A 6,190-nucleotide genomic window follows, 5' to 3' on the forward strand; every position below is an offset into this window, starting at 1 on the left:
TTACTGATTAAATTGCATGTATTTTCATGAATTTTGAGAGTTTAATTATATGTCAATTTCTTACAAGCAAAACATATGGGAATTGAATAATCAAATAATAGAAAAACTACCAAAGTCAAAAGTGAAAGGCTATGGTCAAAGTCAAAATAAAGTCCAAGAGATTCAATAGTTTTAAATTAACATAATCAAGTTCTCAATCTATCACGTCATATTGTTTTACCCCATAACTTTTGACTCACTTATCTAAATAAAACAAGATTTTAGGATTAGAAAATTGATTCAAAGGACAACAAATTCGTATTTCTCGATGCAAAACTCATTTGAATTTTTAATTGTTCAAAAACATGTAACAAGTCAAAGACTCCAAGTCTATCATGTTTCACCATTTTGAGCATAATTTTGAATTGGTTATCAAAATGGAATAAGGTCAATAGGGTTAGAATTCTAATTGAGAAATGAATATATTTCTATTTCTCGTAGAAGAACCAAATCAAATGAAAAAAGAACAAAAATGTGTTGCCAAAGCAACTCTAGTTTTTCTTTATAAAAAGAAAAATATTAATTCTCTAGTTTTTGGGTTCTCTTTTCTCTCTTTTTGATCCTTTTCTCTTCTCCTCTCATAATATTTTCTTCTTTTCTTTTAGATTTAGGTTTTAATTATTATTTTCTACAAATTGAAAGATAAGTATTTATTTAAGATTTATTTTAAAGATCAATAAAAAAAAAATTTATTTTTCAACTTTTTTTTCTTGATTTTCTAGAATGAATCTTAGCTAATCTTCTAATCTAAGGAGATTGATGAAGCCAAGATGATTAACAAATTTTTTTAAGTTATTGAATATTTTTCAAATTTCTTAATAGGTTTTTCTTCAACAAATCTTATTTTTAAAATGTTATTATCTATTTTTCGTTATCCCTCATCTCAGGCATGATCTATTATTATTGAGGAGAACCCATTATATCGGATGCTCATTGTGATGTAAGATCATTGGAAAATAAAACTTTTGAAAAAAAAAATCTTAGCCAATTCTTAGATTTATTATAAAAAAAATGGGAGTTTTTATTGTTAAACTTTCTGATTCAAGATCCTTTGTCAATTTCTTGATTCGAATTATCCAAAAAGAACTTGAAAATAAATTGGTTTAAATTAATTATCGTAGGTGGATTCAGTCTATTTAAATGTTTTTCAATTCAAAATTTTTTAGTTCATTTAATTAGTTTTTAGTTTAGTCTCCAAAATCATATCATTTTTCCTTTGAATTTCTAAAATCTACCATATTAGTCCCTCAATCTTCAGTGGAACAATCATATTTGTCAATCTAAAGTAGGTTTTTAATTTTAATTTTAATTTTATATTTTTTCTTGTCCTTTTTAGGGATATCTTTACACAACGAACACTCGTTGACCTTAGGGATGATCTTGGATCAAAGTAGAGAACAACTTGTTAGTTGGGTGGTTTTGATGCCTAACACTTTTCGCAACCCGTAACTCGACCCCTTACCCATTGTCTGTTACTCGTAGATCGACCCAAATCCGATTTGGACTATCTTTGGTTCTTAGACTTATAACTAAGTGGCGGCTCTCCATAATTCCCCAAAATTCTCAAATAATACTTCAAAAAGTGTCCAAGCACTTTCAATGTAAATACCCAGTAGAAGTTAGATATGCCTTAGCTTATGTTGCGCAAGTCATGACGAGAGAAATGTTTTGGCTTATACCATGTAAGTCACAAATTGAGATAAAATACTTCGGCTTTATGCCATGAAACATATGAATTGTGAGATGTTCTTTGATCCGAAGATTGTGTAAGATACGAACGAGTGTAAAAGAATGTTTTATTATATAAAAATATTTTGGCTAATTGTCGTGGAAGATACGAAAGGAAAATGAAAGATGGTGTATTTATTTTGAAAGATAGGCTGGGTCTTAAGCTCGCATACTTCTTGTTATTTTCATTTTATGTTTTGAAAAGGAGAAAAGTGATATATATTATTTTAATGATTTATTAAAGACTTGTGAGTTCTTACAAAGAATAATTTGAAGTGCTACTTCCAAATAAACATATTATTTAGGATAGTAGTTTTGATATTTGATTTCCTTTTATAGTATGGGATGCATAAGAATATAAAATCACACTAAGAATCTATAAAAAAAAAACATTATAGCTTTAATAGAAAACAAGATATAGAGATAACTATAAAGTTTACTGAGAATCGCATACACGCCTAATTGACATAGATGCAGATGACTGGTTAATAATTATTGATAGTTAGTCTAAGGAGGAATTATAAAACTTAAATGGCCCGTTATTAAAGCATTAGTCAATGACCAACTTGATATGGAAAATCAGTCATCCAAATATGGCATAGACTAACCATAGAATTAAAAATTAATTACACTGATAAAGTATTAGATCAATCGTACATTGATTGAGATGTTCTCATTAGTCTTGACATTCAATTCTCAATTATGGTACTCTTTCATTATATGTTATATTATCAATTGTATTTTGACTGAGATGTTATATTAGTCATCACCCTCAATTCGTTATTATTGTATTCATTCATCGTGTGTTATATTATAAATTGATGATGCATTTTCTTTATTTTAGGTCGATGTCAACAATTTTTTCTATTTTTATGGTTATTTCAGATCTTTCAAATTTATATATTATTTTAATAAACCTGCATTATTTTTATATAAATTTGTATGAATAATCAGCACATTAGGACTATGATTTACGAATGTGTGTTTCCTGTTTGATAACTCCTGTTACTCACCCTACCAATCATATCAGTTTCAGTGATTGATGATCAGCTTTAGAATGTTGCAATTTCGATAACAATATAGGTATGTGTGTTGTGAGTGTCAATAAATAAAATAGATTTGATTTATTTTTAAAGAATATGCTAGTATATATTTGGTTGTATATGCCAATTTTTCTGATTACATACATAAGTAAAGGGACTTGTGAGATATAACTCTTTTTTTTTTTTTTATGTATCGTATTTAGTTATGCTCCCCTTGCCGTATAATGTATCGATGTTAGAAATTGTAATATTATGTGTATGTTACTGTATGAGAAATATCTCACCTCAAATTCTAACATTTAATCACAGGGATGTGTGTTAGGTTTTAGGAGCATGATAGACATTTCTTGTAGACACCCTAATTTGAACGAGCCCCCACTCGAAAGGACTCAAAATATAAATTTTTCAAGTAAAATCCATCAACGGGCCTAAAAAGCCCAAATCCTCGAAATTTGATACTTTGATCAAATCAAAGGTCCCAAAGACCCCTAAGGTTCTATGGACCCCACAATAAGGCCTTACAAGCCCCTCACCTTCTCCATCTCTCACCATTCTAATCCCGAACTCGAAAACATCCTAAGCTGACCTAAGGCCCACCAATGTTCAACCCCTTAAATCTAAGTCTCATTTTAGCTTCACTCTAAGACAAACCTAACCCTAGCCAAGGTCTTAACTTAACCTAACTCGAATCCCATCGAACCCAACTCTAGCCCAAACCCTAGACTCAGGCCAATCCTAAGACCTCAACCCTCATCAAGACAAAAATCCAAACCTAAAATCCATACCCCTACCCATGTGGACCCATAATCAATCAATGTCCATGCAACCCTTGATCATCAAAGGGGACATTTGTCACCACCACCCTTCACCTCTCAAATTCTTCTAACCAACCCACACCCATGTCATAACCTAACCCCATCAGTCCATAAAAAACAATCAACCCACACCCCTTCTCAATCAACTCACCTAACACACACTCACACCCTTGGGACACTCGTCACCACCTCCTCCACAGTTCCAAGATCTAACCACCTCATTCCTTACACAAGTCATTCTCTTAACCAAACACCACACTCTTTAACCTCACTTAATACTTATCCATATGGATTGAAGAATCCAACCCATTTGGGTCAAAAGTCACCCATTCCCATCATCTTACATAAATACCCCTCTCCAACCTTCAAATAACACCCTTCTCATACTTACCCCTCATGTTATTACCTTCTAATCTTTCCCTTTTAACATTTTTAACCCTAAAAGCAACCCAAAAATCTTATAAATACCCTATTTGCCTTTCAAAAAGAATTCATGCTTTGAAGCCCTTAAAAACTTAAAAACTCTCAACTTTTCTCTACTCAACTCTCCTCTTCCACTACCTCCTCTCCTCTAAAAGAAAACTCACATAATTTTACTAAAGACCTAAGAAGAAGAAAGAAAAAAATAAGAAGGCCCAAGCCTTAAGGTGGGTTTGATAAAGTTACCACACTCCTATCTCTCCCCTCTCCATCTCCCTCCTCTATTTTCCCTTCCATTATTATTTTATTTTTATTTTTTAGAAAGCATCTAAGATGTAGTGCTCCAACTCTCTACCTTTGATAGATCAGACTTCGATTCTATCGAAAGTATAGGAGTTGTAACTTATAACCATGTTAGAAAAGAAAATTAGTTTAAACTCCTAAACAAAATACGTTTTAAGGCAATCGGTATATGGACCCTTCTCAACCCATTAGAATCGGTCCATAGCCATTAGCCAATACTTTCCAAAATTAGGTTCTTAAGGCATGGTCTTGATGAGGATCATCTACTTCAATGAGATGATCCTTATGATCCGAGCCGATAGCAAATCCCTTATGTGTAAGGGTATAAGTCATTGATCACTCGATTCTTCTTTTTTTATTTATTTTGCTTTACTTGAAAATGACCACATTATTAAGGTTACCACCTTTTGGTGGAGAGAGGGGTGCCTAACACCTTCCCCGCTCTCTAACCAAACCTTTACCTAGATCTTAGGTGGATCGATATCCTAATCCATATGAGAGTCACGAAGATGTCAAAATGACTTTTTGAAAAAAAAATACAACTTGGGTTATCATTCACACCCTTTTATAATTCTCGTAGAGGTGATCTTCAGATTCGAAAATTACGTATCTACAACCATCCAAAATGAAGATCTTTAAACCTAGGAAAAATGTATGAAGCAACTCAACTTAATGGCATAAGCTTTGGCGATCCAAGAAGCAATTTTTCTTGTAGTTCTTATGGGTTGGTCAAATGTGATTTTCCTAAACGACTCATTGAAAGTTATCAATGCTATTAAAAATCCTTTATCAACTAATTCTTGGGAAAGCCATGTACTAATTGCAAATATAAACTCTTACCTTATCCAACATGATGGTTTCAGTTTTCAATTATTAGGAGAAATCTAAATAATCAAAATTCCCCCCCCCCCCCCCCCCCCCCCCCCCTAAAAAAAATCATGTAAAGGAATTTCAATTTTAGTTTTCGATAAAATCTTTCCACACCCCCACGACAGAAAAAGAAGGAAAAAATAAATACCCAAGTGATCAAGATATACCCTCTCGACTTTTTGGTAAATATTTTAGATACCATGTGTTTCAAACTGACATACCCCACGACCAAGTTTAATATAACAGATTAATGAAAAATGACTTACATACCTTCATCTTTTAACATAGGGTATGTTTGATTGCACATGTAAAATAGGGTGGAAAATTAATTTTCATGAAAAATAACATTTTTCATTTGTTTGATTACATTTTTTCATGAAAAAATCATTTTCCATCCTAATCAAAAGATCCACCAAAATATAGATTTCACTTTCCCACCCAAAATATCTTCTTCTTCATCCTCCCTCACCTCCGCTACCACCACCCTCACCCCATCCTTCCTTCTTCTCATCATCTTCTTCCCCACTTACCCCCACTGATGTCGACGCCACTGCCACCACCACGACGTCCTCCTAACCCCCACCCTTCCCTCTTCCTTCTTCCTTCTTCCTTCTCATCTTCCTCTTCTTTTTCCCTCTTATTTTTTTCAAAATAGCATTAACTAATGGATTTAACTTTTCCATCCTTTCCATTTTTCCAAGGATTTTGATTTTCTATGCAATCAAACATACCCTTATAGGAAAAATCCTTTAAATTTTTCTTCTCAAAATCAATCATCTATAACCTCTTGCGTAAATAAAAAAAAAATCTACTTTCATAGAAAATAATGAAATTTTAGGTAGAAAATTAAAGATTTTAAATCTAGAATTGAAGGTGAGGTAGGAATGATGGATTGAAGAATAGATATAAAAAAAATTATGTACCATAGAAGGTGAAGAGCTTGCCAAGGTTACAGATTTTTTAGTGAAAAAT

Source organism: Akebia trifoliata, chromosome 14 (genome assembly GCF_017979445.1).
Source record: "Akebia trifoliata isolate Shusen 1 chromosome 14, ASM1797944v1, whole genome shotgun sequence".
Classification (NCBI taxonomy): domain Eukaryota; kingdom Viridiplantae; phylum Streptophyta; class Magnoliopsida; order Ranunculales; family Lardizabalaceae; genus Akebia; species Akebia trifoliata.